Source organism: Ranitomeya variabilis, chromosome 1 (assembly GCF_051348905.1).
Source record: "Ranitomeya variabilis isolate aRanVar5 chromosome 1, aRanVar5.hap1, whole genome shotgun sequence".
In the NCBI taxonomy this organism is placed as follows: Eukaryota; Metazoa; Chordata; class Amphibia; order Anura; family Dendrobatidae; genus Ranitomeya; species Ranitomeya variabilis.
Window position 1 is genome coordinate 269,941,036 of NC_135232.1, and position 22,263 is coordinate 269,963,298.

Below are 22,263 nucleotides of genomic sequence, written 5' to 3' on the forward strand. Positions count from 1 at the left end.
GCTTGTTAATCTCTGGATGGTGTAGTACAGGAGCGGAGGAAAAAGACTGGTTCAGGAGCACAAAGGCATTCTCGGCCTCCGGGGTCCAAATCTTGGGGTTGGAACCTTTGTGGGTGAGAGCAGAAAGAGGCTGAATTACTGAGGAGAAGTGAGATATGAATTGCCTGTAGCAGTTAGCGAATCCCAGAAACCGCTGGATGGCTTTTACTCCATAGGGACGCTGCCAGTTAAGAATGGCATTCACTTTCTCAGGGTCCATCTTAAGACCAGAATCTGAAATGATGTATCCAAGAAAGGGCAAAGAAGTTTGTTCGAAGAGACACTTCTCATACTTAGCATAAAGACGATTTTCTCTCAAACGTTGCAAAACCAAACAGACACTTCTCCTGTGGGTCGGTAAATCTACCGAAAAAACTAGGATGTCGTCTAAATACACCACAACACAGGAGTAGAGAAGGTCTCGGAAGATGTCATTAACGAATTCTTGGAAGACTGCGGGAGCATTGCAGAGACCGAACGGCATGACCAAGTATTCATAATGACCGTCTCGAGTGTTAAAAGTGGTCTTCCATTCATCTCCGGCGCAGATTCGGACTAGGTTGTAAGCACCCCGAAGATCTAACTTAGTGAAAATTTGCGCCCCTCTAAGTCGATCAAAGAGCTCAGGAATGAGAGGTAGGGGGTACTTGTTCTTGACCGTAATGTTGTTCAAACCTCTGTAGTCAATGCAAGGTCGTAGCGAACCGTCCTTCTTCTTGACGAAGAAGAATCCCGCACCTGCGGGAGAAGAAGACTTTCAAATGAATCCTTTAGTTAAGTTTTCTTGGATGTATTCGCACATGGCCTTGGTCTCAGCAGGTGAAAGTGGATAAATTCTCCCTCTAGGTGTGGTGGAACCGGGAAGAAGCTCGATCGGGCAATCATAGGAACGATGCGGAGGAAGACTCTCAGCTTCTTTCTTATCAAAAACATCTATGAAGGACCAGTAAGGAGAAGGTAGTCCAGAGGGAACAGAAACCACCAGTGGAGGAACAACAGGGCAAACGGACTGAAGGCATTGTTTTTGACAAGTGGATCCCCAACGGAGCACGTCACCCGAACGCCAGTCAAGAGTAGGTTCATGAGTTCGGAGCCACGGTAACCCAACTAACAGAGCATGGGCGAGGTTAGGCAGGACGTAAAAAGTGAGCCTCTCATGATGTATAGCTCCGATCCGCAGTTCAACCTCTTCTGTAACCCTGGTGATGGCGTCTTGCAAGGGTCTCCCATCTACGGAGGCAATCTGACGAGGAGAGTCCAAAGAGAGAACTGGAAAGCGTAGCCTCCGAACCGCCTCAAGACTGATAAAATTGCCTACCGCACCCGAATCCACATACGTGACCTCGGAAAAACGCTTCTGATTAAGAACAAGTAAGACAGACAGAAACAGGGGTTGAGAGGAATCTGGGACACCTAGGGAGGCCTCTCTTACCTGTCCTAGGCAGAGGAGTTTTCCGGTCTCTCAGAGCAAGACCGCAACAAATGCGAAGCGCTACCACAGTAAAAGCAGAGTCCTTGGGAACGTCTCTCCCGACGATGTTGCTCTGCCATCTTGACACGATCTACTTGCATGGGCTCAGGTACGGATGCAGTAGGAGACGTCAAAGGCCGCGGACTTCCAGACCTGCGGACAGATGGTAAGGAGCGATTAGGCCTCCTTTCTCTAGCGGACTCACGAGTTCGCTCTTGGAAGCGTAGGTCAATGCGCGTAGACAGAGATATGAGGTCTTCTAAAGAGGTTGGGGTATCTCGTCCAGCCAACTCATCCTTTATCCGACTGGACAGGCCTCGCCAGAAGGCGCCAACTGTCATGATCTCTGCAGGCAGAGATCATAGCAAGCCTATAGAGGGACAAGCTCTCGGAAGATGGAACTATACTGACCATGAACTAAGCCTGCCGCGCAACTAGAAATAGCCAGGTAGCATTTCCTATTTATCGCTAGATGCCCAGCTCTGGCCTAAGACCTAAATAGCTAGCAGAGGGAAATATAAGACCTGGCTGACCTCTAGAGAAATATTCCAAAGAAGACAGTAGCCCCCCACATATAATGACGGTGAGTTCAGATGAAACAACAAACGCAGCAGGAAAATAGTCTTAGCAAATTTGAGGTCCGCTTACTAGATAGCAGAAGACAGATAGTATACTTTCATGGTCAGCAGAAAAACACTAACAAAACACCATCCAGAGATTACCTTAAACTCTGGCATTAACTCATAACGCCAGAGTAGCAATCCCTGATCAACGAGAGCTTTCCAGACACAGTAACAAAACTTCAGCTGTGAACTGGAACAAATAGGCAAAACAAAACATGGACAAAAGTCCAACTTATCTAGTAGTAGTCTAGAAGCAGGAACAAGCACTGAGAGGCATCAGATAACATTGTTGACCGGCAAGAAACCACCAGAGAAATGAGCTTAAATAGCGACACCCACTACTGATGGAACCAGGTGAAACAGGAAAGAGGATGACAAGTCCAATTCCACAAGCGGCCACCGGGGGAGCCCAGAATCCAAATTCACAACAGTACCCCCCCCTCAAGGAGGGGGCACCGAACCCTCACCAGATCCACCAGGGCGACCAGGATGAGCCCTATGGAAGGCACGAACAAGATCAGAAGCATGAACATCAGATGCATTGACCCAAGAATTATCCTCCTGGCCGTAACCCTTCCAGTTGACCAGATACTGGAGTCTCCGTCTGGAAACACGAGAGTCCAAAATCTTCTCCACAACGTACTCCAACTCACCCTCAACCAACACCGGAGCAGGAGGCTCAACTGAAGGTACCACAGGTACCTCATACCTGCGCAATAACGACCGATGAAAAACGTTATGAATGGAAAAGGACGACGAAATAGAAACCAAAGGTAAGTCCCCATGAATACCCTTACATCCCCAGCTCAACACAGACATTGCTCTCCAGTCCAAGACTGGGTTGTGAGACTGCAACCATGGCAATCCCAGTACCAAATCGTCATGTAAATTATACAGCACCAGGAAACGAATAATCTCCTGGTGATCCGGACTGATACGCATGGTTACTTGTGTCCAGTATTGTGGTTTATTATTAGCCAATGGGGTGGAGTCAATCCCCTTCAGAGGAACAAGAGTCTCCAAAGGCTCTAAATCAAAACCACAACGATTGGCAAAGGACCAATCCATAAGACTCAGAGCGGCGCCAGAGTCAACATAGGCGTCCGTGGCAATGGATGACAAAGAGCAAATCAGGGTTACAGACAAAATAAACTTAGACTGAATGGTGCCAATGGAAACAGACTTATCAAGCTTCTTTGTACGCCTAGAGCATGCTGATATAACATGAGTAGAATCCCCACAATAGAAACACAATCCATTCTTCCGTCTAAAATTCTGTCGCTCGCTCCTGGACAGAATTCTATCACACTGTATACTTTCTGGCGTCTTTTCCATAGACACCGCCAGATGGTGCACCGGTTTGCGCTCCCGCAGACGCCTATCAATCTGAATAGCCATTGTCATGGACTCATTCAGACCTGCAGGCACAGGGAACCCCACCATAACATCCTTAACGGCATCAGAGAGACCTTCTCTGAAAGTTACCGCCAAGGCGCACTCATTCCACTGAGTAAGCACAGACCATTTACGGAATTTTTGGCAGAAAACTTCAGCTTCGTCTTGCCCCTGAGATAGTGCCATCAAAGTTTTTTCTGCCTGAAGTTCCAAATGAGGTTCCTCATAAAGCAAGCCCAAGGCCAGAAAAAACGCATCCACATCGCGTAACGCAGGATCCCCTGCTGGCAATGAGAAGGCCCAATCTTGAGGGTCACCCCTGAGCAAGGAAATCACAATCCTAACCTGCTGAGCAGGGTCTCCAGCTGAACGAGACTTCAGGGACAAATAAAGCTTACAATTATTTCGGAAATTCTGGAAGCTAGCTCTATTCCCTGTGAAGAACTCCGGCAAAGGAATTCTCGGCTCAGATACCGGAGCATGTACCACAAAATCTTGTAAATTTTGTACTTTCGTGATGAGATTATTCAAACCCGTAGTTACACTCTGGAGATCCATTATTGTCAGGTGCACACAGAGCCATACAGAGATTAGGAGGAGAGAGAGAAAAAAGACTGCAGCAAGGCAGACTGGAGGAAAAAAAAAAAAAAAAAAAAATTCCAGCAGACTTCTTATAACTCTCCTTTCTCAACCTGGGTCTTTAACACTTTATTGGCCGGTCAAACTGTCATGATCTCTGCAGGCAGAGATCATAGCAAGCCTATAGAGGGACAAGCTCTCGGAAGATGGAACTATACTGACCATGAACTAAGCCTGCCGCGCAACTAGAAATAGCCAGGTAGCATTTCCTATTTATCGCTAGATGCCCAGCTCTGGCCTAAGACCTAAATAGCTAGCAGAGGGAAATATAAGACCTGGCTGACCTCTAGAGAAATATTCCAAAGAAGACAGTAGCCCCCCACATATAATGACGGTGAGTTCAGATGAAACAACAAACGCAGCAGGAAAATAGTCTTAGCAAATTTGAGGTCCGCTTACTAGATAGCAGAAGACAGATAGTATACTTTCATGGTCAGCAGAAAAACACTAACAAAACACCATCCAGAGATTACCTTAAACTCTGGCATTAACTCATAACGCCAGAGTAGCAATCCCTGATCAACGAGAGCTTTCCAGACACAGTAACAAAACTTCAGCTGTGAACTGGAACAAATAGGCAAAACAAAACATGGACAAAAGTCCAACTTATCTAGTAGTAGTCTAGAAGCAGGAACAAGCACTGAGAGGCATCAGATAACATTGTTGACCGGCAAGAAACCACCAGAGAAATGAGCTTAAATAGCGACACCCACTACTGATGGAACCAGGTGAAACAGGAAAGAGGATGACAAGTCCAATTCCACAAGCGGCCACCGGGGGAGCCCAGAATCCAAATTCACAACAGCCAACCAAAGCTTCATTGTTCCACCCTAGCTCAGAGGCTAGGGTACGAAAACGGATGGCATATTGGCCAACAGTTAGAGAACCTTGTTGAAGGTTAAAAAGCGACTCCGTCGTGGAAGCTAAGCGCCCGGGCTCGTCAAAAACCCTGCGAAAGGTCTCCAGGAAAAAAGCTAATTGGGAAACTATGGGATCATCCCGCTCCCACAGGGGATTGATCCAAGCCAAAGCCTCCCCCTCTAAATGAGACACTATAAAAGCCACCTTAGCCCGATCGGTAGGGTATTGTTGGGGAAGGAGTTCGAAGTGGAGACGGCACTGGTTCAGGAACCCCCTACAGAGTTTGGGATCCCCGCTAAACCTGGGAGGTTTGCCAAGGCGAGGTGGCGGATGGGGCAAAGAACTAGAATTAGAGTCTTGTGAGACCACCTGAACTGAGGCCGCAGAGGCAGACTGTAAGTTAAATAAGCGGTCATCTATAGAAGCCATATAGGTCAGCATGCGTGCCTGCGTATCACGCTGCTGGGAGAGCTCTTGCTGCAGACTCGCTAGTTGAGTGGCATTAACTGGGTCGGTAGTCTGTAAAGAGGTCAGACGAGACTCCATGGATTTCATGAAGGACATGATGCGCTGCTGGTTGTCGCGCAAGTGTGCCAATTCTTTCTGGGCAGAAAACGCGGTACCTGCGGGGTCCATGGCCTGAGTGTACTGTAATGTTTTCTGAGGCAAGAACGAGAGTGGACCCTCTGGACCGTGGAAGAGACCTACCCCTGGGCGAGCTGACCTTGTGTTAACCAACCCCTATACAGGGGCTGTCAGGAGCAGGCCCAGAGATCACCAATCCATAGTAACAGATACCAAGAGGGACGGCTCAGAAGGAAGGGAACAAAAGAAGAGAACAAAACAGAAACACAGGAACGGGGTAGGTGGAACCAACAGCAGGACACGGAGAATGGACGTCTGGCTTGAACCTGAAGGAAAACTGGGACGGAGACGGAACTGTAGAGAGGGAGAGAGAAAGGGAGAGCTGAGTAAGTGGAGGCACAAGGAACGCAAGGCAAGGTGTAGAACACAGAGCTAGCACGGAGGTACTAAACACAGAGCGGAAAGTGGCCGGAGGCAAAAGCAGACGCAAATGACACTCAGGCACCTCCTAGCAGGGGAGGTGGCCTGAAATACCGTGAACCGTACCAGGATTGGCTGCTGAGGCTCTCCGGATCTAAACATCTGGAGCAGAAGATCCTGGACTGAGACGTGTGCGTCTATCGCAGAAGCCTGCACGCCTGCGCAGATGCTGCACACCTCCAGCAGAGAAGGCAGCAGGACGTGGAGGAGGAGCCCACCGAGGACGAGCTTCTTTGTTAAAAAGAAGTATGGCTCATCTGTCCCTGTATTGACTATAGGGGTCTCATCCAGATAACGATCAAGAATAAATATCCTCTGCCCCTCATATCAGAGTTATTTGATTGTCTCAGTGGTTCTTGAGTCTTTACTAAACTTGATCTGTGGGGAGCATATAACTTAATCTGAATACACCAGTGGGTCAAATGGTAGACTGCCTTCAACACCCGAGATGGCTATTATGAGTATCGCGTAATGCCATTTGGGCTTTGCAATGCCTCAGCAGTCTTATAAGAACTGGTAAACAATATCTTCTGGAATCTTCTCTAGTCTTGTGTGGTGGTTTACCTGGACGATGTACTGTTGTTTTTCTCCGATGCGACCACACACAGGAGGGATGTCCACCAGGCTGAGATTGAGAAACAACCATTTGTGCGCCAAGTTTGTGAAGTGCATCTTTGAGCAAACCTCTAGTCCCTTCTTAGGATACATCATCTCTGACATTGGACTGAGGATAGATCCCGAGAAAGTGTCTGCCATCCTAAATTGGCTTGAAAGGTATCAAGTGGTTTCTGGGATTCGCAAATTACTAACACCAGTTCACTCCACATTTCTCCACTAGGACTGCTCCAATTTTTGCCTTGACTTCTAAGGGAGCGAACCCTATGGATTGGACTCCGGAGGCTGAAATTGCTTTTCTTCCTTAAAACAGGCCTTCTCTTCTGCTCCAGTGCGGTATTGACCTGACAGTAATAAACAATTATTTTTGGAGGTGTATGCTTCTTCCTCTGGGACCAGTGCCGTTCTTACTCAGAAATTACCTACGGGGTGTATGATGACCTGCAGTTTCTTTTCCAAGGCCTTCTCAGCTCCAGAATGCAACTGCTCGATAGGCTATCGAGAGCTATTAGCAATTAAATTGGCTTTGGAGGAGTGACGCTTTCTACTTGAAGGAGCTGTTAATCCTGTAATTACCTATACCGACCACAAGAACTTAGCCTATCTGCAGTCCGCACAGCGCCTAAATTTGCGTCAACTCAGGTGGTCTTTGTTCTTGGCTCACTTTTATTTTGTTCGCCATTTCCGGTTGGCAGACAAGAACATCAAGGTAGATGCGCTTTCCAGGTCTTTTCTGTTTTCTGACCAGGAGGAGAAACCTCAGCGCATCATTGAATCCTCTTAGATGCTTACTATCGCTGGACTTGTATCAGGTCCCATCCGGAAAGACCTTCATCATTGAACTGGACCAGAATTGGGTTCTTCATTGAGGTCACGCATCTAAATTGGATGGTCAATCCAGACAGAAAAAAAATGGCTCTTCTCATTTCATGGCATTATTGGTGGCCATCCCTGCTCCAAGATATTGCTGATTTCATCTAGGCCTGTCCCTCCAGTGCCCAGAATAAGACTCCAAACCAGCTTACCACTGGTCGGTTACTTCCCTGCCCGTGCCATCAGCTCCCTGGTAGCACATCGCGATGGACTTCATTAGTGATCTTCCAGTATCGAACTGATATACCGTCATCTGGGTAGTTGTGTATAGCTTCTCTAAGATGGCCCATTTTACTCTGCTGTCCAGTCTCCTGTCTGCTCCTGTGCTTGCTGAGAAGTTCATCCAACAAATTTTCTGCCTCCATGGGTTATTTCTCCATATAATCTCTGATAGATGCGTCCAGTTTACATCCTGCTTTTGTAGGGCTACTGTTATGGTCTGGTGATTTAGGAATGACATGCGACTAGCTCTGAGCAGGTGGTAACTATACGGACCGCAGTTCCTGATCTTAACACAACACTAGCAGTAGCCGTGGGATGTTCCTGTCACTCCCTGGACACCTCATCACAGCCGGAGAACTAGCTACCCCTAAAGGTAGAGAGAATCCCCAAAGGATAGACAGCCCCCCACAAATAATGACTGTGAGTGGAGAAGGAAATGACATACATAGAATGAAACAAGATTTAGCAAAGGAGGCCACTTCTAGCTAGATAGATAGTACAGGACAGAACACTGTGCGGTCCATAATAAAAACTAGAAAAAGTCCACCGCAGAGAAATGCAAAAATCTCCACACCTGACTAAAGGTGTGGAGGGCGAAATCTGCTGCCCAGAGCTTCCAGCTTAGCTGAATAGATCCATACTGATAAGCTGGACAAATGAGCAAAACATAGAATGTGCTGAACAATAAAGTCCACAATAAGAGGACTGCAAAAGGACAAGCAAGGACTTATCTTTGCTGAACAGGTCAGAGTGTCAGGGAAATCCAAAAGAGCCGTGACTCCAAGCAGGAACAATTGACAACTGGCATTGATTGAGGGATAAGGCCAGACTAAAATAGCCGAGCCAGAAAGACGATCAGTGGAAGCAGCTGCTGATGCTAAATCCAAGAAGCAGCCATACCACTCAAAACCACCGGAGGGAGCCCAAGAGCAGAACTCACAAAAGTGCTACTTACAACCACTGGAGGGAGCCCAAGAGCGGAATTCACAACAGGCTACCTGGAAACTACTGAATGTCACCTTGGACTTCTCTTTAGCCTACCATTCACAATCCAATGGCTAGGTAGAGCGGGTCAATCAGATCCTGACCAACTTCCTGCTGCACTTCATCAATGCCCACCACATTGATTGGGTCAAACTCCTACCTTGGCCCGAATTCTCCTACAATAACAATGTGAGTGAGTCCTAGGCTAATTCTCCGCTTTTTGTTGTGTTTGGTCAACACCCCAATATTTAATTCTCTGTAGCTACGACCTCACTAAGGGCTTCTACAAAATTTAGGAGGACACCAAGGCCGCACTGGTGAAGTCTTCCGAACGGATGAAGAGACACGCAGACAAGAAGCGTCTAGACCTGCCTCAGTTTCATCCTGTGGACAAAATTTGGCTTTTTTTTAAAGTTTGTCTGGCTCAAACTTCCTCCGCACAAGTTGGGTCCTCGTTTTATTGGTCAATTTGAGGTTGTCAAACAGATAAATGCTGTATCCTACAAGCTCAAGCTCTCACACTCTTTACGTATCCCCAACTCATTCATATGTCACTCCTCAGACCTCTTATCTTAAACTCCTTCTTCAAGGACCTGGGTACCACTCCTGCTCCAGTTGGCTCTGAAGATGTCTTTAAGGTAGAGAATATTCTGGCTACTATAAGAGTAAGAGGAAAAACCCTTTTTCTTGTAGACTGGAAAGGGTTCAGTCCCGAGGAGAGGTCGTGGGAGCCCAAAGAGAACATCCATGCCCCTTTTCTCCTGAAGAGACTTCTTGTGGGCTTGAACAAGAGGGGCATAAAGGGGGTGTACTGTAGTGCTGACATCCCTGCACGCTTCCCATTCTCCTAACTCCCGTCATGGAAGCCAACTTACCACCTGGCCCTCTGTGCACGTCTTCTTCCTGCTCCTGCTTCCCGGCATCTACGTAAGCACTTCCCTGAGCACTGTGCTTAGGGCACACACGCTCTCCATCTCTTAAAAAGACTGCTGCGCCATCCTAAAGTGTCCCCAGCCAATGGCTGAGAGGCACTTATTATTTAAGGCACATCTACCTGCGCCTGCCAGTGCCTGCCTGTATGCCAGCTATAGCAGTGTGCACCTGTCATGCCCACCTGTATAATATCCGTACCTGCCAGTATCCACCTGTATACCAGCCATCCCTACCAGCACCTGCAGTTCCTGTGTTCCTGCCATGTCTGCCTGTACCATCCGAGCTTTACCTTTCTAGGCCTTTCTAGCTCCCTGCCCTTGAGGGTCAGCCGCCGTGTCTCCGAGGTTCGTCCTGGAGTAGCACCTGATGTCCATCTGGAGCCAAGTCTAACCCCATCATCAGGGGCTCAAGTGAAGAATCAGGTGTTCACCTAGTTACCCCCCCCCCCCCTCTAGTTACACCTCTCTAGGTTCGCTTCGGACCACAGCACAGTGGTTCCACCACCATTCACGTTACAGTTGTGTTATTTTATTAATGTTGCACAGTTTTGTCTTTTGGGGAAAAATGTAGATGTAGAGATAATCCTGGTTACGCAACTTAACATATTTTTTCTTCTTTGGCATAAACTAGATATTGGAAGAATTTCCAATAAATTTGTGTTTTAAGGCTAAACCTCTGGATTAGGCAACAGTCAGCGGGACTAAAGGTACCTTCACACTAAACGACTTTGCAACGAGAACGATAGCGATCCGTGACGTTGCAGCATCCTGGATAGCGATATCGTTGAGTTTGACACGCAGCAGCAATCTGGATCCTGCTGTGATATCGCTGGTCGTTGCTGAAAGTCCAGAACTTTATTTGGTCGTCAGATCGGCGTGTATTGTTGTGTTTGACAGCAAAAGCAACGATGCCAGCAATGTTTTACAATGGTAACCAGGGTAAATATCGGGTTACTAAGCGCAGGGCCGCGCTTAGTAACCCGATGTTTACCCTGGTTACCATTGTAAATGTAAAAAAAAACAGTACATACTCACCTTCTGATGTCCGTCAGGTCCCTGGCCGTCTGCTTCCCGCACTGACTGTGAGCGCCGGCCGGCCGTAAAGTAAAAGCAGAGCACAGCGGTGACGTCACCGCTGTGCTGTGCTTTACGGCCGGCCGGCGCTCACAGTCAGTGCGGGAAGCAGACGGCCAGGGACCTGACAGACATCAGAATGTAAGTATGTAGTTTTTTTTTTTTTTTACATTTACAATGGTAACCAGGGTAAACATCGGGTTACTAAGCACGGCCCTGCGCTTAGTAACCCGATGTTTACCCTGGTTACCCGGGACTTCGGCATCGTTGGTCGCTGGACAGCTGTCTGTGTGACAGCTCTCCAGCAACCACAGCGACGCTGCAGCGATTGGCATCGTTGTCGATATCGCTGCAGCGTCGCTTAATGTGACGGTACCTTAAGCTCTAAAGTGATTTGGTTTTGTCTTTCTTGTGTTTTTGTTTTTTCCCTAAACACCTGTACTGTTTGCTGGAGTTGAAAAAATTACCAGTTGAATGATATGGATGTCATTGTGAGGTCATATCAATGGAACAATAGACAGTCACACTGATCTGTGAATGTAGAAAATAGTAAACAAGGCTCAGTCATTTACACATTCTTTTGTCTAGATGTGTAAAGGTACCTTCACACTAAGCGACGCTGCAGCGATACAGACAACGATGCCGATCGCTGCAGCGTCGCTGTTTAGTCGCTGTGTGGTCGCTGGAGAGCTCTCACACAGACGGCTCTCCAGCGACCAACGATGCCGAAGTCCCCTGGTAACCAGGGTAAACATCGGGTTACTAAGCGCAGGGCCGCGCTTAGTAACCCTATGTTTACCCTGGTTACCAGCGTTAATGTAAAAAAAAAAAAAAACACATACTCACATTCCGGTGCCCGGCGTCCGCTTCACTGCACTCCTCCTGCATCCTGTGTCTGCACTGTGTGAGCGCCGGCAGTACAGAGCACAGCGGTGACGTCACTGCTGTGCTCTGCTTTCACTTTACGGCTGGCGCTCACAGTCAGTGCGGGAAGCAGACGGCGAGGGACATGTGACAGCAGAAGGTGAGTATGTACTGTTTATTTTTTTTACATTTACAATGGTAACCAGGGTAAACATCGGGTTACTAAGCTCGGCCCTGCGCTTAGTAACCCGATATTTACCCTGGTTACCATTGTAAAACATCGCTGGCATCGTTGCTTTGGCTGTCAAACACGACGATACACGCCGATCTGACGACCAAATAAAGTTCTGAACTTTCAGCAACGACCAGCGATATCACAGCAGGATCCAGATCGCTGCTGCGTGTCAAACACAACGATATCGCTAGCCAAGACGCTGCAACGTCACGGATCGCTATCGTTATCATTGCAAAGTCGGTTAGTGTGAAGGTACCTTAACTGTTATTTACTATTCTGTCCCTGGGGCCTGTGGCTGCAAATATGGCTCTGTGAGATGCTGAATCTCTTCACCTTACTTACAATTGGCGACGTTCGCAGATAGCTTAACTCAGCTGCTGGCACACATGTTATGAAGAATCCAGAAGAGACTTTTATTTCTTTAAGAATTCTTGTTGAATGCATACAAACAGCAGCAGGTAAAAAAGACTTTCTTCAGACAAGCTGAAAGCACATGTGCCTCTTATGAAGCCAAGATGGAGACTGAGACACAGGGAGAAGAAGAAGGAAGTGACATGACACCCAGCAGAGGGAGACAGAAGGAACAAACTTCATAGAAAGGGAGGATTTAAGCTATGCAAAACACAGGAACATATAGCAACAATAAACAATATGAGAAACTGCAATACAGCATGTAAAATGTACAGGACAGTCTGTAAAATGTCTCATTCATGGGACATAACATTAACTTTTTTGCATTAGTTAGAATGGTAATTTATCTCATGTGTTTTATCAGATTGCATTATTCTGACTCATGGGTATGTAGAACGCAGTGGTGCCTGGATAGACCTATTCTTTTGGGCGCTTCCGTATTGACCTGTACTCACGTTCATACCGATTTATCAGATAGCTTAACTCAGCCACGTTCTCATGTAAGAAGACTCCAGGAAAAGAGGATTGCTTTAACCGAAATTCTTGTATTATGATGAAAGTAGCAGGTAAAAAGGAATATTCAACAGAGGACATGTAATAGGATGCATACAGATATGGGGATGATGACAAAATGGAGAATAAGGGCGTGAACAAACATACATCACAGGACTACAGTGAGAGAGTTGGGACAAAATAAAGGGAAAGGCAAACTTCTGCCTAGAAAGAAAGGATGGAACACAAACAATGCAAAACATTGAATGATTTCCCAAGTCGTGGGACATGACACTCCCCGTCTGAAATCCTTGGATTTCACGATGTCCGTAATTCTTCGAAGTCGTTCGAACCTGAAAAAACAAGAGGAAGAAAACATGCATGCAATAATAAACATAAAAGATTTTTAAGTCCAACTCGTTGTTGTTGACCCGTAGATCACACCGAAAGATAAGTTCAAGTATATAAAACCCATCTTCAGATTGGGGAAGCCGCAAACATGCAAACTCTTCCACCAACCCAGAATCCAATGGGAATGTTAAGGGTTCAATCCAATGGAAAATGTCAACATTCAATAAACTGGGGAATGAGGAGGAATGCTCCCCGCCGTGAACAACGTCCAGGAGCATGTTCAGTTCATGTCATGTCCTCCTTTCGTAGAAGCAGCACGAGTTCAGTGACCGGGCGGAAGAAGGTTCGGGTAGAGCCCCCTTTTGTCACCTTAACTTCTACCTTACGAGTCTTTCCGTCCTCACCGGGTAGGACTTTGGTGATAAGTCCCATTGGCCAGTCATTACGATGAACCTCTTTGTCCTTTAAGAGAACAAGGTCTTCTTCTTGGATATTGGGACTGGGCGTCTGCCATTTGTGACGGTTTTGAAGCAAGTGTAAATATTTGGTCTTCCATCGATGCCAAAACACGTTAGCCAGGTGTTGTACTTGCCTCCACTGACGTCTGTAAATGTCCTTGTTATCGAAGTTCCCAGGTGGAACTGTAGCAGCTCCAATCTTCTGTGTGAGAAGTGTGGCTGGAGAAATATCAGAACCCAAGTTGAGGTCCTTTAGGTTTGTGGCGTGGTCCTCAGATGGAAACGCGTTCATTACGTCTTGTACAACTTCAGCAATTTCTACTGCCAATACCGCAGCGCAAAGCTCGAGTCTGGGTACAGAGTGTGCAGGCTTTGGAGTTAATTTGGCTTTACCCAGGATGAAACCACAGTGTACCTTGTTAGCTCCTAAGGTCATCAGATAAGCTACTGCGGCTATGGCTTCTGTAGATGCGTCAGAGAAAATATGGACTTCTCTTCTGATTGCAGTCAAAGGTGATCTTGGAGAATAACAACGTGGGACTTGGAGTTGCGCTAAGAACTTCAGAGACTTCTTCCACGCCTCCCACCTTTGCTGTTTCTGAGTTGGGAGCGGGGTTTCCCAATCCGTGTTCTCGGCCGTAAGCTGTCTTAACAGTATCTTGCCTTGAATAGTGATGGGTGCTACAAACCCGAGAGGATCATAGATGCTATTTATGACAGATAGGACTCCTCGTTTGGTAAAGGGTTTGTCATAGGGTGACACTTGGAAAGTGAAGGTGTCCCGTTTGATATCCCACAGTAGACCAAGGCTGCGCTGTGTTGGAGGAACATCGGAACCCAAGTTGAGGTCCTTTAGGTTTGTGGCATGGTCCTCAGATGGAAACGCGTTCATTACCTCTTGACTGTTAGAGATAATCTTGTGGAGTCTGAGGTTTGATGTGGATAGCATTTCCTGTGTTCTGGAGAGTAGGTCAATTGCATCTTCGCTTGTGGGCAAGGACTTGAGCCCATCGTCCACGTAGAAGTTCTTCTCTACAAATTGCCGAGCATCGGAACCGTACTCTCTCTCACCTTCCTGGGCTGTCCGTCTCAGTCCATAGATCGCCACAGCAGGTGAGGGACTGTTGCCGAAGACATGGACCTTCATCCGGTAGTCTATGACCTGATTGTTGACGTTGTTGTCCTTGTGCCATAGGAACCTAAGATAGTTTCTGTTGTCTTCTTTCACAATGAAGCAATGAAACATCTGCTGAATGTCGGCCATTATGGCAACAGGTTCTTGTCTGAAGCGGATCAATACTCCAAGGAGGCTGTTGTTCAGGTTGGGCCCAGTTAGGAGCAGGTTATTGAGAGAGAGGCCTTCAAACTGAGCACTGGAGTCAAACACCACTCTGATCTGATTAGGCTTGCGAGGGTGATAGACACCAAAGGATGGAAGATACCAACATTCTTCTCCCTCCCTCAGTGGTGGCGCAGGTTCAGCATGATTTCTGTCAAAGATGTTCTGCATAAAGTCAATGAAATGCTTCTCCATCTCTGGTTTCCTCTTTAGGGTACGTTTTAAGGATGAGAACCTTGCAGTTGCTTGCTGCAGGTTGTTCGGCAACCTCACTCTTGGGAAACGAAAGGGTAAAGGAGCTACCCAACTGTTGGAGTCGTCTTGAACAAATTCTTTATCCATAACCTTTATAAATTCTTTATCTTCCCTTGTGGGTGCCAACTTGTTGTCATTACTTGTGGAATCGAACACTGATGACCCGAGGTTTTCTTCCCAGGACTGGAGTGTGTTCATGTTGTTGAAGGATTCCTGTTGCCACTTGGTGTTGCTCACTTTCTCTTTCACCCAGTAGTGATGTGGGCATGGTTGGAAATGGGTGCTGCGACCATTTGACAAAATGTGTGTCTTGTAAGAGGAGATGTTGTTAGGTCTCTTCATCTTGTGTATGCAAACATTGCCTATGATTACCCAGCCTAGATCTAAGCGTTGGGCAAATGGTGCATCGTGTGGTCCATTAATTTGCTGACGCACCTTGTGCAGCCGGAGGATGTCTCTGCCTAGCAGAATCAGGATATCTGCACTGTTGTTGAGGGCTGGTATCTTGTTTGCTATCCCCTTGAGATGTTGGTGATGAAGAGCAGCCTCTGGCGTTGGGATCTCTTCTCGATTGGATGGAATCTGGTTGCACTCGACCAGTGTAGGTAACGGTATCTCGACGGTGTTCTCGAGAGATGTCGCTGTAAGACCACTGGCCCTTCTCCCATAAACCTCTGTAACACCACTGCAGGTACCTAAGGTGTAAGGGTAGGCATTTCCCTTTAAGTTAAACATATCAAAGAGTTCTGACCTTGCAAGTGATCGGTTGCTCTGATCATCCAGAAGGACGTACACCTTCACGGCTTTCTCTGGGTGACCGTTGGGATATACGTTCACCAGGCAAATCTTCGCACAGGACTTGTCCCAGAGGTCTTCTCCGCAGACTTCTGTGCATGAAGAAGATATTGTGGTATGGCTTGCAGTTTGAGCTGCGTCCTCCCCGCCATGGCTCGTGGTGGGGGAAGGAGTAAGTGTAGAGTCAGGACGGAATGGGTGGAGTGCTTGTACGTGGTCCTCACTGTCACACTCCATGCACTTAATTGTAGTTTTACAGTCTTTAGCAAGGTGTTCAGTAGAAGCACAACATCTGTAGCATACCCCGAACCTCTTTAGAAGCTCCTTGCGTTCCTGGAGCGGTTTCTTCCTGAAGCCGATGCACTTTTTTAAGGGATGTGGCTTCTTGTGGATGGGACATTCACGATTTGGGTTCTCTATCTTTTCACCTTTGTTACTCTTGTCTGGGGCTGGTGTTGGTAAGGGAAGAATATCCGTCTTCTTCACTGACACTGGACCCCTGCGGTTTCTGTCGTTCGAGCGTGCGCTGACGTATTTAGAAGGAGGTGAAGCTGAGCCACTGTATTCTTCGTAGGAAAAGCTTGGGTCGTTCTTGCGCTCTGCCACATCTTTTATAAACTCACAGAAGTAGGAGAACGGAGGAAATGACACTTGATGGTCTTTCTTGTATTTTGACCCTAGTGTAGTCCACTTTTCTTGCACGTTGTACGGTAGCTTGGAGATAATGGGATTTACTCCACGAGCAGTGTCCAGATAGCTGAGGCCAGGTAGGTGGGTGTCTGCCTTGGCCAGATGGAGCTCTAACAGCAAGTCACTGAGCTCCAGGAACTTTGAACTGTCTTTGCTTGATATCTTTGGAAAACTCTGTAGACGCTTGAACAGTGCATCCTCTATGGCTTCTGGACTGCCAAAGTTTTTCTCTAGTCTTTCCCATGCAGCCATGAGACCAGCCATTGGATTACTGATATGTACAGACCTGAGTCTCTTGACACGCTCGGTGGATTGTGGTCCTAGCCATCTGATTAGCAGGTCCAGCTCTTCGGCAGCAGTGATGCCGAGGTCACTAGTTACGGTTCTAAAGGCATTTTTCCAACCTCTGTAATTTTCAGGTTGGTCGTCAAACCTTGTGAGACCGGTTTTAGTAAGTTCGCGGCGAATCATGTACCTTGCGAAGTCGGACATGTCTGTTCTTTCTGACTTAGGATGCACGAATGTGGGCTGAGCGGTGTTGTACATAGGAGTGGAGACGTCTTGGACTTGAAAAGTGGGTAAGTATGGAGTGGCATATGCATTTAGTCCAGCAACCGGTTTGGTGGGTATAGTCTCTGCTACATGCGGAGCTGGCACTGTGCGGTTGTCGAGAGTATAATGACCTGCCGGTATATTGGGTTGCGTGTAGATAATAGCCTGTGGAGTTTGATGAGATGCAGGGTCTTGGCGCATACTGGAATACGAAGGAAGTTCAAGTTTGGGAGCATTGTACTGACCTTGAGTGTAGGGTTCTGTAAGTGGATCGGCATCCTGGTGTCCTGGAGAAGCATGAACGCCACCAGAAGTGTTAGTGATGATCTGCGGTTCGCCATTTTGGCTTAGCACGTAGTCTCTTGTGCGTTCAATAGGGTCCTCCGCCTCCACTTCACACAAACTGATGCTGTCTCTTTGACTCCCACTGATAGCTCGCTCCAGGATCCTTAACTCCGCCATGGCTGTTGCGTGCTCACATTCCTTCTCCAGAGCTTCCTTGCGTGCTGCATCCGCATCCATTTCTGCTCTCTTTTGTGCTGTGGCTGCTTCTATTTCTGCTCTCTTTTGTGCTGTGGCTGCATCCATTTCTGCTCTCTTTTGTGCTGTGGCTGCATCCATTTCTGCTCTCCTTTGCGCAAAGGTTGCTTGTATCTTAGACGTTTCTGCCTTAGCACGTGCCCTTATAAGCTGCTGGCTGAGAGTGGAATATTTTGATGAACTTGACCTAGATGAGCGTTTTGAGTGCTTAGACGATTTGGATGAGCGAGATGATGCATCTGGTGTCCGTGCAATTTTAGCCTCTATCTTGGTTTTAATGTCACGTACGGTGCAGTCCCTTTCAGAATTAAGCTGCTGGAAACTTTGCAATTCTTTTAAAGTCTCTGGCAGATTCAGTTTCTTCAGGAGAATAATGTATTGGTCAGTCTTCTCCATATACCTTTGGTATGCTGTGCATAATTGTTCTAGGACTCCCTCTAGTGGTAACTCATGAGAAGCAGGCCTTGATACAGTGTCTATGTGACTCAGCACTTTCTCCCACAGTGAAGACACATCACTATATACAACACATTTTTCAGTCTCTAAATTCTCCATGACTTTCCATGTAGGTTTAACTGTACGTTTTCCTCTTTCACTAGCTGGTGGATGGGGATCTAGGTCTTTGTCCTGTGTTTGTAAGTCTGGTAGGGACATTGTATTCCTTGCTTCAGACATGATTTGCTTGCAGGCAGGAAGAGTGGATGATGAGGGTTATACTTCTCACTGTTTATCTGCAGTGTGTGCTTCTATGCACACTGGGGTCTGGCTGGGAACTGGGTTACTGTGTATCTGGGAAATGTCCTTTTCCACTGAGGTTCAGCACAGACCTTGAGTTACTGTCTCTGAAGGCAGGCTATTCCTTTTTACTATTCTGACTCATGGGTATGTAGAACGCAGTGGTGCCTGGATAGACCTATTCTTTTGGGCGCTTCCGTATTGACCTGTACTCACGTTCATACCGATTTATCAGATAGCTTAACTCAGCCACGATCTCATGTAAGAAGACTCCAGGAAAAGAGGATTGCTTTAACCGAAATTCTTGTATTATGATGAAAGTAGCAGGTAAAAAGGAATATTCAACAGAGGACATGTAATAGGATGCATACAGATATGGGGATGATGACAAAATGGAGAATAAGGGCGTGAACAAACATACATCACAGGACTACAGTGAGAGAGTTGGGACAAAATAAAGGGAAAGGCAAACTTCTGCCTAGAAAGAAAGGATGGAACACAAACAATGCAAAACATTGAATGATTTCCCAAGTCGTGGGACATGACATGCATACTCCTTTAATACTAAAACATCTAAAGGGTACAGTTGTATAGTTGGAAGTATTCAATCTGCTTTTTTGTTTCCATTTTTATCTATGTGGGCTTTTTGTCTGTCACAATTAAGGTGTATACATATAAGGTGTATATATTCGCTTGATTATCCATACTTTACCTAAGAGCTGCGGTAATAAAAGATTCCATTGTATTCCACTTACAGAAACGATTCTCTAACATCAAACTCAACAGTTTAGGTTACCCTAATTTTATGCTATGCTCACATTTTGGGTTTATACTTTCCATAAGGTTTCTCTTGTCTCTTGTTTTGAAAATTTGGAGATGATGAAGAGGTAATGTAATGAGAAAGGTCAACTATATTAATTGGCTGGAGGTTATATACCCTAATTTTGGGTTAGATTTGGTAATATTTCCCGAAGCCACTGGAAAAAGTGAAATCTTACATGCACTTTGTGTTGAATATGAATATGTTAACATTTCTGATCTAACAGAAATATTATGACTGCACAACTCATTAGCAAGAAGAAAACTGTCCAGGAATACAGTATGTTTGTTTTCTATTATGGACTAAAACTGGACTGTGGAATCAACTCAGTTGTGTAAGTGACACCAAGGAGGGAATAAGCATAGAATCCAAGAAGAGAAGAAAATGTGCAATACCGACACAGAAGCCATAGATGTCTGAGAGCCCAGTGAGGACAGCATAACCTTGCAATATATGTTGGACTGGTCACAAGGGCAGAGCGTGGGAACTCGAATTAATAAAACTGGTGTGTGTGCTGTGTGAAGTCTATAAAGTGGCTGATGAAGTATATTGGATATATAGAGATGCTGCAACCCCCCAACCTACTGTCTCCTTCCCCACCATCCTGTAGAATGTAAGCCCGCAAGGGCAGGGTCTTCTCCCCTCTGTATCAGTCTGTAATTGTTAGTTTGCTTACTGTAAGTGATATCTGTAATTTGTTTGTAACTCCGTCTCATGTACAGCACCATGGAATCAATCATGCTATAGAAATAAATAATAATAATAATAAAGAGGTGTCTTCTGTGACTATAAGGTACAAATATAAATTCACAGAATGCAAAATTTACATTAATGGCTATTAGATCAAGACTGTGTCAGTAAATCTTATCACTTCCAAAATGGTATTTATTGATTGTGCTTACTTACAGTTGTGCTCAAAAGTTTACATACCCCGGCAGAATTTTTGCTTTCTTGGCCTTTTTTCAGAGAGTATGCATAATAACACCAAAACTTTTTGTCCACACATGGTTAGTGGTTGGGTGAAGCCATTTATTGTCAAACTACTGTGTTTTCTCTTTTTAAATCATAATGACAACCCAAAACATCCAAATGACCCTGATCAAAAGTTCACATTCCCCATCTCTTAAAGGGAACCTGTCACCCCCAAAATCGAAGGTGAGCTAAGCCCACTTATCTACAGCATTCTGTAATTCTGTAGATAAACGACCCGATGTATCCTGAAAGATGAGAAAAAGAGGTTAGATTATACTCACCCAGGGGCGGTCCCGGGCCAGCGGGGAAAAGAAACTGACATTAACCCCCGATAGTCCAAAAGGAAAAAAGTTTTAAACTGAGTGGAACCAGAGCTGCCACAAATCCAAAAATGGATCGTGACAAGGTTCTTTATTTTCTTAGATGGTAAAACTGCCCACTCTTCTTGGCAAAAGCCTGCAGTTCCTGTAAATTCCAGGGCTGTCTAGCATGAACTGCGCTCTTGAGATCTCCCCAGAGTGGCTCAATTATATTGAGGTCAGGAGACTGAGATGGCCACTTCAGAACCTTCACTTTGTTCTTCTGTAGCCAATGACAGGTCGTCTTGTCTTTGTGTTTTAGATCGTTGTCATGTTGGATCCTCCAAGTACGTCCCATGCACAGCTTTCGGGCTGATGAGTGCAAATTTGCCTCCAGTGTTTGCTGCATTCATCTTCACTTCAACTTTGACCAAATTTCCTGTACCTTTGTAGCTCACACATACAAAACATCAGAGATCCACCTACGTGCTTTACAGTAGGAACGGTGTTCCTTTCATCAGGCCTTGTTGACCTCTCTCCAAATGTAACGTTTATGGTTGTTACCAAAAGGTTAAATTTTGGTCTCATCATGCCAAATTACCTTGTTCCAGAAGTTTTGAGGCTTGTCTCTATGCTCTTTTGCATATTGTAGGCAAGATACTTTGTGGCATTTATGCAGTAATGGCTTTCTTCTGGCGACTTGAACATGCAGCCCATTTCTCTTCAAGTGCCTGTTTATTGTGCATCTTGAAACAGCCACACCACTAGTTTTCAGAGAATCCTGTATTTCAGCTGATGTTATTTGTGGGAATTTTCTTTGCATCCCAAACAATCTTCCTGGCAGTTGTGGACGACATTTTTGTTGGTCTACCTGACCATGGTTTTGTTTTTACAGAACCCTTGATTTTCCATTTGTTAATCACAGTTTGAACTCTGTTGACTGGCATTATCAATTCCTTTTGTATCTTTTTGTATCCCTTTCCTGTTTATACAGTTCAACTACCTTTTCCCATAGATCCATTGACAATTCTTTTGCTTTCCCCATGACTCACAATCCAGAAACATCAGTGGCTGGATGAAAGATGCAAGAGTCTGTCTGGATCCCAGAAACTCACTCAGCTTTTTGCACACACACTGATTACTAGCAAACAGGTCACAGGTGAAGATGTTACCTTTAGTAGCCATTCAAACTCATTTGTGTCAACTTCTGTGCATGTTATCAGGCCAAAATCTCCAGGGTATGTGAACTTTTGATCAGAGTCATTTGGATGTTTTAGGTTGTCATTATGATTTAAAAAGAGAAAACACAGTCGTTTGACAATAAATGGCTTCACGCAACCATTAACCATGAGTGGAGAAAAAGTTTTGGTATTATCATTCATTTTCTCTGAAAAAAGGCCAAGAAAACAAAAATTCTGCCGAAGTATGTGAACTTTTGAGCACAACTATATATAGCGCCATTAATTCCACAGCACGTTACATACATCATCATCGTTATCCCCATTGGGACTCACAATCTAAATTTCCTATCAGTATGTCTTTGGAGTGTGGGAGGAAATCAGAGAACCCGGAGGAAAAACACACAAACACGAAGAGAGAATAAAACCTCATTGCAGATGTTGTCTTTGGTGGGATTTGAATCCTGGACCCAATCGCTACAAG